The sequence below is a fragment of the Odocoileus virginianus genome, chromosome 16 (genome assembly GCF_023699985.2).
Source record: "Odocoileus virginianus isolate 20LAN1187 ecotype Illinois chromosome 16, Ovbor_1.2, whole genome shotgun sequence".
NCBI lineage: Eukaryota > Metazoa > Chordata > Mammalia > Artiodactyla > Cervidae > Odocoileus > Odocoileus virginianus.
The window spans coordinates 55,934,251-55,946,909 of NC_069689.1; the positions used below are offsets into that span (position 1 = coordinate 55,934,251).

At 47.3% G+C, this 12,659-nt stretch overlaps 1 protein-coding gene across 10 annotated transcripts in view; it reads right to left on the reverse strand.

The window, feature by feature from the left end:
• Positions 1–12,659, reverse strand: part of ARNT2 (aryl hydrocarbon receptor nuclear translocator 2) — a 185,765-nt gene that overhangs the window by 159,029 nt on the left and 14,077 nt on the right. Inside the window, exon 1 of one of the 10 annotated variants that reach the window (XM_070478239.1) lies at positions 8,519–8,613. The exons of 6 other annotated variants lie outside the window; for them this stretch is intronic. The gene's annotated coding sequence lies outside the window, so the exon portion shown is untranslated. Of the gene's footprint in view, positions 1–2,310; positions 2,333–2,899; positions 3,027–4,555; positions 4,659–8,518; positions 8,614–12,659 lie in introns of those variants that run through there. 3 more of the 10 variants (XM_070478238.1, XM_070478237.1, XM_070478240.1) reach the window with 3 other exon arrangements.

Genomic DNA, 12,659 nt, shown 5'->3' on the forward strand with positions numbered 1-12,659 from the left:
GGCTGAGAAGGGGGGTAGTGGGCTCTCGTGGGTCAGTCCCACCCCTGCAGGGCCCTTGCCACCTCAAGGGGCCCAGGCAGAGGCTGGGCAGCCAGCACACCCTTTCCCAGGTGGGGGTGGTGGGCAACAGGAGCCATCGTAACATCCAGACTCTAAACCACAGACCCAGGGGGACACTGTGTGATGTGCACAAAGTGTCCATGCTTTGGAGTCACTCTGTGGTCACAGGCAAGTTATGGATCACCCCTTAAGCTATAGACTCCTCATCTATAAATAATGAAAATGCCCACATTATTGATAGCTATTGTGGGGCTTAAGGAAGATCCCTTATGTCAGATACCTGGCAGAAGGTATGGTCCCTCTTCTCCTTTTACTTCCTCCCAAGACAAGGATGTTTTTTAAAGCAGATATTGTGTGTGCATGTCTGTACTTTTCCACAACCCTTGAGCAAAACTTAGCTTCTCTATGCCCCAGTCTTCTATCTATAAAATAGCCATAATATTATTATATTATAATAATAATATAAATTCCTCATGACATTGCCATGAGGATTAAAAAAGCTAATATAGGTAAAGCACTTGGCATGATGTCTGGCACACAGAAACAACGTCTAAGCATTTGCTAAGTAACACACATGTGCGCATGCTCAGTCATATCGGACTCTTTGGAACCTCATGGACTGTAGCCTACCAGGCTCCTGTGTCCATGGGATTTCCCAGGCAAGAATACTGGAGTGGGTTGCCGTTCCTTCTCCAGGGGATCTTCCCGGACCAGGGCTTGAACCCACATCTCCTGTGCTGGCAGGTGGATTCCGTATCACTAGTGCCACTCGGGAAACCAGGTAACATATACATAGACACTAACAAAACTTAGTATAATTACTTTCTGTAAGAAATTAGATCACTTCTGTGATTTGGTTTTTACGGCTAGGTCTCACAGGAGTACAGGAAAGGGGACAGTGGGCCACAAAAGGGGGTTGGCCATACAACTGACTCCCCTGCAGCCCCCACGCAAAATGTCCCCAGGGTGATACCCGTGCAAAGGGAGGCCAAGAGGGGCTGCCACAGCCCCAGGAGCCTGAGCTGGAATTCTCGTCCTTCACTGACCTCACACCAGCTCCCTACCCAGAGTTCTGCCTTTAACCTGGCTGGCCCACCCCATACCCCAGGGAAGGGTCAGCAGATAGGCCCTGAGAGTGCGTCCACTGGCTGCCCCCAACCTCCACTCTCCCAAGGCCCGTGCAGGACTTCACCCACACACACCCTCCGCCCTGAACCAATGTGGACACGACTCCCTCCTGGTGACGCCAAGCTCTCATCCATGACAGCCTCACCTAAACAGGTGCACGTGCCCCCATCACAGCCCTGGGACCCCCCAGCCCTACACAGCTCTACTCGGCCTTCAGAGGGTTCACACAGCCCAGCAGGGGAGCCCAGAAATCTTGCATGAACCAACCACTGCCTCTCCACTCTGGTTTTCCTTGGGTGTCCCAAGGGGACACCAGCAAAGGAATTCCACTGAGAGGTGTGTGGAGGTCATGGTCAGCACCTTGAAAAAAAAAAAAAAAAAAAACAGAGGCTTGAGACTGCCCTGCTGAATGTCCAGGGAAGTAGCTAAGATTCCAGACTCCCAATGCAGGGGCCCAGGTTTCACCCCTTGTCCGGGAACTAGACCCCAATGTGCTGCAACTAAGAGTTTATATGCAACAACTAAAGATCCAAGTGCCACAAGTAAAACCTGGTGCAGCCAAATAAACAATATTAAAAAATAAATAAATAAACATATAATGTAACCAGGGTAGGAGTAGTGAAAACTTTTTTCCTCCTCATGGACACAGAAAACTAAAAGTCCTGCATGCCGCAACAAACACCCGGCGCAGCCAAATATATAAATAAATAAATAAAAGGAGAGGCTTGAGTGCCACAGAAACATGAATGCATCCTACTGACCAAAACACCACATATCAAATGCAAATTGATCCTGAAATGAAATGAAGAATTCGTCAGAGTAAGAGTTGTCACATGGGGCAGAGTCACTGCTCCCCATCGCGTCCCCCTCAGGATCTCCTCACCTCGCAGTCTCCTTTCAATCCCCCTCCATCAGGCCTGTGTCTCTGTCGCCCTGCTAGGGAGCTGCCATCATCATGGGGGTCTCATCTTCACCCCTGCCCTTCTCTGCAGGGTGTGGCCGCCCACTCCATCAACAGGCTCTCCTGGTTGCCAGGGGCCGCATCCTCTCCCTCCAACCTTGCAGACCCTCCTCCTCCGCTCCTCAGCCAGATCCCCCTCCTCTAGATCTCCAGGCACTCACACAGCTCCCTCTGCTCTGCTCTCTCTCCAGGTGAACTCACACAGGCACCGGCATCAGTACCATTTCTTCAGTGACAATTCCCAAACCCAGTCATCAAGTCCTGACGTCACGTCCTCACGGTCCCTCTGTCCTCTGGGTTCTGCTGCAGGCCTGTCGCAGGGCCTCCTCCCGTGGCCTCTCTGCTTCTCTTCCCCCCCACACCCATCATTCACAGGGGAGTTGGAGCTGACCTGTCCAGGCTTTGCATCTTTCTATCCCCTAACAGTTTCTCTCTGCTCTCAGCACAAATGTGGAGCTCCCAGCCAGTCCCTGGGTGGTCAGACTGCCACCCACCTCTCCTGCCCACCTCAGGGCTCTGGCCACACTGCCCCATCGGTTTTATGAACACACCACGTTCCCTCCCACCTCAGGGCCTTTGCATGTGCTGTGTCCTGTGGCCAGAAAGTTCTCTCTTCTCTCTTCACCAAGCTAACACCGAACACTCATTTAGATTCAGCTCAAACATCACTTTTCCAAGGAAGTTTGTCCTTGGCCAGTCCCTGCCCCTCCCATTCTAGGTCTGGTCCCTGGTGATTCATTCTTCTTGTACCTGCACTTCTCCTGTGAATGAATGAAGGTCACGATGGTCCAGGTGAAAGATGACAGAGCCTGAATGATGGAGCTGCCAAGAGGGCGTTCAGGAGGAAGGAGATGATGTCAATGCCTCAGAATACATGATGTGTCATCGTCAGAGCCCAGAAAGGAAGATTCTAAAAAGCCTTGGTCACCTGATCCTCCTACACTGAGACTGCATGGGGCAAAAAAATTTCTGGAGGAGGAAGAAAAATGTGGTTGGTTTGGTTGCATATTTACATCAACCACTCCATGCACTTGATACATGGGGACTGGAGAAAAGTGGAGACATGAGTGTTTACACCTTCCTCCACACTAAAGAGGCATCTGCTTCTGGTTCTGGCTTCAATGTCATGAGACTCAGTTTCCCCATCTATTCTTCAACTAAGAAATGGGATTAATCAGGACATCCCTTCTTTATGCAGAAGCTGCTGTAAGAAAACAGGGCCTGTATCCACTACAAACAGCATTTGCAAAGCTCTGATTTTGAGCCAGGAACTGTGCTTCAAGTGGGAGAGCTGGAGACGAAAAGACCCCATCCTGCCGCTGACAAGTTCAGTCCTGAGTGTGATGACACATAGTCGGGTTAATTTCACACTGAGAGCTCTGAGTTGTACAAAAGACTGGACCCTGGGTGGTGAGAATGGCTGGGGAGATCCAAGAAGGCTTCCTGGAGGAGGTTGCACCATGCTATCCTGGCCAAGGACTGTAAATATTTTGGGAAGGAATGAAGCATGGTGTGCAAGATGCCCTTTTTCCAAATGGATTCCCCTGACTGCCCCATAATTTCTGAGCAGACTCACGTCCCTGCTTTGAGGGGCATGCCCTCTTGTTCATGTCCAGTCACTGGAGCTTTCAGGTATCTTCTCCCAAATGCAACTCCCAACAGGATCTAGAATGAAACCCCCACCTCAAATGCAACCCTCCGGCATAACTCCTTGCTCAGGATCTCTGGTCGTAACCAATGACAAATGCACAAACAGACAGGCACAGCTCTATACAGAGCAACCCCACCCCAAATGCCAATATCCATCCCCCCCACCCCAGGAAACTCTGTTTCCTGTTACACACAGGGATGGAGTGACTCTCTGCCTGCCCTTACCCCAAGTTGCAGGTTTTCAGCTCATTTCAACATCAGCACAAGCTGAGGCTTTTGAAAGCTTCACCATAACACAGAATACAGAGCTGGCTTACGATGCAGCAACTAGCTAAGGACTATTTCACATTTCAAATGCAGAGGCGGTGTATAGAATTTCTAAAACACAGCACAGGCAGCGAAAACCTGGGGGAAAATGTGAAACTTGAGAGCATTACAGATGAAAAAACCGTAAGGAAATGGAAAAACATTCTGTTTCGTCTCCCCCCACTACTATTTCACATGAATCTAAATAAGGAAAAATATCCCTTGACTGTCACATTGCAAAAAAAAAAAAAAATTAATGACATGCAAACTTTCACAATATGATAACGTAATATTTTAATAACCATTCAAATAAGAAAAACCCCAAAAGGTTTCCCCTATGATTGGGAGGGAGTGAGGGGCAGCTAACCAAAGAAAAATGCTCTCCCCACTATTCATCTCTCTTAGAACAATTTTTTTCCAAGGAAAGCACATCAAATATCACGGCCATACCTTTACAGAGGGATTAAACAAAGATCTTTCTTCCTTGTGACCAACACCTTCTTGGGAGAATCTGTTATCCGTGTAGAAGAAATGTCAGAAAGCTCTGGGAGGAAATGAGCTACATTTGTATTCTGCTCAGAAAATGTCATCACAGATCTGTTTACCTTAACTGTGGACCATGATTCAGCCGTGACAACTGTCTTGCATACTGATCAATTTATTTGCAGCAAAATTTCTAATGTTAACTGCTTAGGTTCTGAAAAATTGGTGACTTGGATTTCTTGTGCAACCACAATCTATACTGAAATCTCTAGATTGTTATCAAAATATTTCAGTGAGAGATCAAAAAGGAGTCCTCCTAGCAAGCAAGGGAGAAAGGGTCCCTTCCACTTTTGGAAGGAAAGCAAGGCACAGGACTCCCCAAGATCCTCTGGAGGGTGGGGTTTTTATAGCACAATGTATAGAAAAGGGGTGCTTACCTGGTATCTCAGCTGGTAAAGAATTCACCTGCAATGCAGGAGATCCCGGTTCAATTCCTGGCTTGGGAAGATCCCCTAGAGAAGGGATAGGGTACCCACCCCAGTATTCTTGGGCTTCCCTGGTGGCTCAGATGCTAAAGAACTTCCCTGCAATGTGGCAGACCTACATTTGATCCCTGAGTTGGGGAGCTCCCCTGGAGGAGGGCGTGGCAACCCACTCTAGTATTCTTGCCTGGAGAATCCCCACGGACAGAGGAGCCTGGCAGGCTACAGTCCATGGGATCACAAAGAGTCAGACACAACTGAGTGACTAAGCACAGCGCAACATAGAAAAGGGACTTACTTCCCTAGCGGTCCAGTGGTTAAGACACTGCACTTCCAATGCAGGGGGCATGGATTCAATCCCTGGTCCAGGATGATTTTGCAGGCCTCAAGGTGTGGCCAAAAAACAAAACAAAACAAAAACAATGGATAGAAAAGCCATTAGACTGAGAGGCAAGGGACTCCGACTCCAGGTCCTTGCTAGACTTTAACCAGTTGTGCATCCTCTGTAAGGCAGCCTTCATCCATAAGCAGGCAGTGGTGGTGGTGGAGGGTGCTCTCTGCAGCAGGGCAGGAGGTGCTGGACAGGGTAAGAGATGGCCAACGGACCCAGGAGAAGAAGAGGCCAGGTCCTGCCTCCATCAGCTGATTCCTCCCACCTGGACACAGCCCTGTCTGCAGGCTTGAGTCACTTCTGGCTGGCAGGCAGGTTTGGCATTAGGGAACTGGAACCAGTCCCAAGGCAGCCTTGGGAGATAGCCTCCCACCTCAGCTAACAATGCTGGCTTATGCAGAGCCCTGCTCTTGGCCCACTTGGGCCATGCTGTGCCCTTTGGATTGCAGACACTGCACCAGAGTCTACTAGGGTGTCAGCACTTGTATTCCTGCCACTGTCCAAGCCCACCTTGAGCTTTACAAAAAGGGCAAAACCCACAGACCCAGGGAGAAGACGAGTAACCAATAACAGCCAAAGAAGAAAGGTCGGGAGGTCACTGGTGAGATAATGACTCTAGAGGAAGACAGTAAGCATGAACTTGGCACTCAAATCTGCCCCCTCTGGGATATGACAAACAAAGGCTCATGTCTTTAACCACAGTGGGGCCTCCACCATGGATCATCTCATGCTTGAGTCAAATCAACAGCCGGACACCATCAGAGGAAAGTGGGTCTCATGTATCGGGCAGAAGACAGAGTAGGTCACCTGGGTTGAAGGCTCGGGGTCGATCAATGGACAGGCTGCCCTGAGAGCATCTTAGAGGGAGCCTTGCTTAAAACCCAGGTTGAAGAAGAGTCCTTGAGGCAGAAGGAGAGATGAAACTGTCTTCAAATATGTAAGACACCTTCCTGTATAAAGCAGAAGAGGCCACTTCTTGATTATTGCTGAGGCCTTGGCATGGTGGCCAAGGATATGAAGGATAAGGGAAAAATGAATGACTCAGATGCATACTGACTGTCCAAATACAGTTTGAAGTTGAACAGAAACCAAATGAGCTAAAACATCTGACATAAAGTTAAAAGCTAATAAATTATGGAACACCCACACAGATAAAAATCACTCAGCCATTAAATATCACGATTTCAAAGAATAATGTCACAGGAAAATGCTCAGAGTGCATTAGTAGGGCAGGATACAAAAGCTTAGAGGCAGACAGAGATGTCAGGTATCCAGTGAAATTCAGCTTTACAATATTTGCCCTAGCCTCTGGCCCTGGCTTCTGAATGAATGACTCAACCTTTGAATGGACAAGCAGTGGAATACCTATTTCAGGATCATTTCTGGCATCCTTGAACTTGTGGGTGATCAATGACCCTATGATCACATGGGTCATCATCATCTACATTGATAGTATGTTAACAGCAATCCCAAGACAAGGCACGCCACATGAACTTACTGTTCTCCAAATATTCATTTTCAAACATAAACAGGCATTCTAGATGAGCTAAGATTGAAAACCTCCCTATATATAAGATATATGGGACTTCCTTGGTGTTCCAGTGGTTAAGAATCTACCTGCCAATGCAGGGAATACCTGTTTGATCCCTGCTCTGGGAAGATCCTACATGCCAAGTGGCAACTAAGCCTGTGCACCACAACTGTTGAGCCTGTGCTCCAAAACAGGAGAAGCCACCGCAATGAGAAGCCAATGCACCACAACTAGAGAGTAGCTCCCGCTCGCCGCAACTAGAGAAAGCCCGTGCGCAACAGTGAAGACCCAAGCTACTAATAGATGCAAACTGCAGTCCCTCAGAAGACAGATTCAGGAATAAGGAGGAATTGTAGTAGAACTGAAGAGCAGCAGAGAATGCTGCATGAGATAGGATGGGACTGTCTAAATGCCTTATAAATGATTAAGTCGCCAAGAGAGTACCAAGCAGGGCTTGGGGGGCTATGGGGCCACACCTTTATCCTAGGGTCCCTGCCATGACTACAGGATTAAAATAAAGGACTTGTATCTTCCTAAGATGTATGACTATGTGATCTTCAACTACTTGGCAATAATGTATAGAGGTGGCTCAGTGGTAAAGAACCCTTGGTGGTCCAGTGGTTAAGAATCTACCTGCCAATGCAGGGAATACCTGTTTGATCCCTGCTCTGGGAAGATCCTACATGCCAAGTGGTAACTAAGCCTGTGCACCACAACTATTGAGCCTGTGCTCTTGAGTCTGTGCTCCAAAACAAGAGAAGCAATGCAATGCAGGAGATGCGGGTTCAATCCCTGGGTCGGGAAAATCCCCTGGAGGAGGAAATGGCAACCCACTCCAGTATTCTTGCCTAGAGAATCCTATGGACAGAGGAGCCTGGCAGGTTACAGTCCATGGGATCTCAAAGAGTTGGATACGACTTAGCTACTAAACTACCACCACCACAGCAGTGTCACAGTTAACCTCAACCTCCGTATTTTAAGGGTTTCCCCAGTGGCTCAGATGATAAAGACTATGCCTGCGATGCAGGAAACCCAGGTTCAAATCCCTGGGTCAGGAAGGTCCCCTGGAGAAGGGAATGGCAACCCAATCCAGTATTCTTGCCTGGAGAATTCCATGGACAGAGGAGCCTGGCGGGCTATAGTCCACAGGATCAGAAAGAGTAGGACACGACTGAGCAACTTTCAATTCACACTTCCATAGTCTAAAATGGAACTCCGTTTTTCCTTCCCAAACCATCTGGTAAGCTGATTTCCAGTCCTTCCATCAGCAGAACCTCGCTTGTTTTCAGTCTTGAGGCTCAAAACTCCCTGCTTTCCTTCCGCTAAGGTATTCTGAGCACCTGTCTTCTATCAGGTACCACCAGTCACTGACACAAACGCAGAATGGAGTGGGACAGTTCAATGCAGGATGAATTTGAGCGGTGAACCAAGAAGTCACTCTTACATGTCTCAGAAGAGAGGCAGACAGGTACATAAAGCACACACGCTCAGGTCTCAGAGGAACAAACACGGCCACAGAGCCCCACCTTGCAAGTCAGGTGTCCTCTTCTCACTCCTGCCACCGGAGTCTAGGATCTTATCACCCAAACACGGATCACTACAATAAGCATTCCCGATGGCTCAGTAGGCAAAGAATCCACCTGCCAATGCAGGAGACACAGGAGATGTGGGTTGGATCTCTGGGTCAGGAAGATCCCCTGGAGGAGAAAATAGCAACCCACTCCAGTATTCTTGCCTGGAACATTCCATGGAAAGAGAAGCCTTGTGGGCTACAGTCCAGGGTGTGCAAAGAGTAGGACTCGATGAAGCTCACATGCATATCCTAAAAATAATTTTGTGTCAATGCTAGGGATTGAAGGGTGTCCCCTTGGAAGTCATGTTGAAACTCTAAAACCTAATGGGATGGTCCTTGGAGGTGGGGTCTTTGGGAGGTCATAAGGTCGTAAGGATGGAGCCCTCATGATGGAATTAGTTTCTTTTTAAGTAGAGATAGGAGAGAGCTGGCTTCCTCTCCCTGTCTCTCTGCTCCCAACCCTGTGAGGACTCAGAAAGAAGGTGGTCATCTACAAGCCAGGAAGTGAGCTCTTGTTAGGAACTAAACAGGCTGGCATCTTGACCTTGGGCTTTCCAGCCTCCAAATGGTGAGAAAATGAATTTCTGCTGTTGAAGCCACCCAGTCTGCAGTATTTTGTTATCACAGCCAAAGCGAAGATAGCTGTTCAACAGCACTGTGTCAAAAAGAATGTCTTTCATTTGTGAAATGTGTTCTAAACAAGATAATTTAGGGATTTCCCTGGTGTTCCAGGAGCTAACACTCCCAATGCAAGGGGTCCAGGTTTGATCCCTGGTCAGGGAACTAGATCCCACATGCCACAACTAAAGATCTCACAAACCACAACTAAGACCCAGTGCAGCCAAATAAATAAATATTCTCTTAAAAAATAAACAAGATAATTTAACCAGCTTAGGAGAAGTGAAAACTTTGTTCCTCTTCGTAAAGACAGAGAGACTATCACCCAATGACTGATGACCACACCATTGTGTTCACCAAATCCTTTCTTTCCTTGGCCCTGCCCCTCCTATGTAGTAGCCTTGGGAGAAAGGCGCCATTAAGAAGTTGGGTTTTGCTCTGACTGAAAGAAGATCGAGAGGAGCTGAATTCTGGTGGCAGCCTGGAGCTCCTGTGATCACTGTTTCACGTCTTCTCTAAGATGATATTCTAAAACCCAACTCAACTTGTCCAGCTATGCTCAAAGTAGAAAATATGGGGACAAGGGGACTTCCCTGGCAGTCCAGTGGTTAAGACTTCACCGTGCAATGCAGGAGGTGCAGGTTTGACCCCCTGATCTGGGAGCTAAGATCCCACATGCTTCAAAGCCAAAAAACCCAAAAATATAAAACAGAAACAATATTGTAACAAGTTCAATAAAAACATTTTTTTTTAAATGTGCTCTGTCACTCAGTCGCTCAGTTGGGTTCTACTCTGTGACTGCATGGACTGTAGCCTGCCAGGCTTCTCTGTCCATGGGATTTTCCCATCGAGAATACTGGAGTGAGTTGCCATTTATTTCTCCAGGGGATCTTCAAGACCTAAGGATTGAACCTGAGTCTCCTGTATCACCTGCATTGCAGGCATATTCTTTACCATTGAGCCACTTGGGAATCTTTTTTAAAAATGGTCCACATGAAAAAAGAAATTTTTTTTAAAAGTAAATACAGAGACCAGCATGACCCAGGAGCTGTTAGGAGCTACCAGTAAAAAACCAACATTTATCTTGAGAAGAAACATAGACCTCAAAAATCTACCTTCCTGGCCACAGAAGGAGTGAGGCAATCAATCACATTTCCATCTTTTCTCTTTTATACATACACCAATAAAATGATAAACCTCCATTTCTAAAGTACTTAATTCAATTGAGCCTCATGGATGGACTGGGGAACCTAAAATAGAGATCATGGGCTTACCTGGTGGCTCAGACGGTAAAGAACAACGCAGGAGACCTGGGTTCAATCCCTGGATCAGGAAGATTTCCTGGAGAAGAGAATGGCAACCCACTCCAGTATTCTTGGCTGGAGAATTCCAAGGACAGAGGGGCCTGGCAGGCTACAGTCCACGGGGTCACAAAGAGTCAGACATGACTGAGCAACTAAACAACAAGGATCAGGATCCACAGGGGTCATCGTGTAGAGATGCTACTGATATAGCCGTCTTCATAGAAGAGAGTGGAAAAGAAACATGCCCATTAGGACATCAGATTTTTAAAAAGCCATTCAGAGAGCCACACTTGCAGAAGCACAAAGTCTATCCATTTAAAAAGTCAATGACTACACAGCATTTCAGGCTCCCAGGAAGGACATTCTTCTTTGTCTTGAGCTATTTAAAGGCTCAAGTCCCAGTTCTGAGTACCTGCTCATCTTCATCTTGATTATCTCATTTATGTTCATCTTGACAGAAGCAAGGCTACTCTAAGCAGACCTTCAATAGACACCCCTGGTGGCTCAGACAGTAAAGAATCTGCCTGCAATGCAGGAGACCCAGGTTCAATCCCTGGGTCCCCTAGAGAATATACTATTAAGCAAAAAAACCCAATGTGCCAAAATTTGGTTAAGAGCAACTAGATATGGATTAATAATCCCAGGTACTTTGTGAAAATATCTTTGTGATACACTTTTACTTTAACAACTCATTTGCATATGTCTTATGTGATTCTCCAACTTGAGCTCTTTGTGCTGCAAAACAAGATTTGTTTTTCACAAGGAATTTGACAAAGTTCATGTCAGATTCCTGGAAGCAACCATAGACAGAGACAGCTCTACATTCACATCTCTGAGGCAAAGATTTGGGGCTTCAGTTGTGTCTGGAAGCCTGAGTTTGTGAGCTTTTACAAATCCATTCTTTGTTGGCCTGTTTGTTTTTTTTAGGAATATTTGGGAGGAAAAAAGTAAAAGTTGCTTTGTCAATAGACCAAAGGAAAATTATGACTCAGACAACTGAAAAGGAAAGCTTCTAGGTGACAGTGAAGCAGTAAGGGTACAGGCATTTTGTCTTCCGCCTGCAGGTAGATTTCACCTGACTGTTACAGACGAGAGGATGCTGTAGTAAAGCCACGAGGGACACAGGTGGTGGCTTGCCTGAGAAGATACTCTGGAAGAGGAGGCACAGGCCATCCTGACTGGAGATGCAGCCCCACTGAGGGAGAGGAGTCCTCATTCAGGACCGACTGTCCCACTCTATTGTCCTGCCGAAGTGGGAACGCTTCTGAGCATCTCCTCCATAAATACGGGGAGGAAGATGATATCAAATAAAACTCCATGGGAGCTTCCCTGCTGGTCCAGAGGTTAAGAATCTGCCTGCCAATGCAGGGGACATGGGTTCGATCCCTGGTCTGGGAAGATCCCACATGCCTCGGGGCAATTACTGAAGCCCAGTCACCCTAGAGCCTGTGCTTTGCAACAAGAGAAGCCACCACAATGAGAAGCCCGCACACTGCAAAGAAGTGTAGCCCCTGCTTACCGCAACTAGAGGAAGCCTTCACACAGCAAGAAGGCCCAGCACAGCCAAAAATAAATAATAAAAATTTTAGGCAATATTTTAAAAAAAACTTCATGGGAGTTTTGTGCAACCCAAGTGAAGTAACTGGAACCTGGGACACACAAAAGCACCTGATCAATTAGGGATAATCCAGAAGGTCTTGTACTGCCTGTCCCAACGCCCCCTTCTTCACTTCAGTGACAATGCTGGGAACCACATCTCAGGTATGTCCCCTCTTCCACTCATAGTCTGTGTGGCTCAAGTGGGACCCAAATGCATACACCTCAACTAGAGAGCCCAAGTGCCACAACTGGAGAAGCCCACGCGCTGCATTACAGATGCAGCACAGCCAAAAAGTGAAAATAAAAAAGACCTGTAAACACAGAGTCAGACATGTTAAAGTCAAGACAAGGTGAGGCCAGAGAGAACATCTAAAGCTGTGATGGAGACTCTCTTTGGAGACAGAGTCTTTCTTTCTCCTTCCCAAAGGTGGGCACATGCCCAGGTCTGTTCAGAGCACTGCATGCCCTGGCAAGAGACCCTGGCTCAGCAATGTCATCTGACTTCTGCCGGAGTTTCGCTGATGAGATGTAACATCACCACCACCAGGGGGAGTCTGCCTGAGATTAAAACCA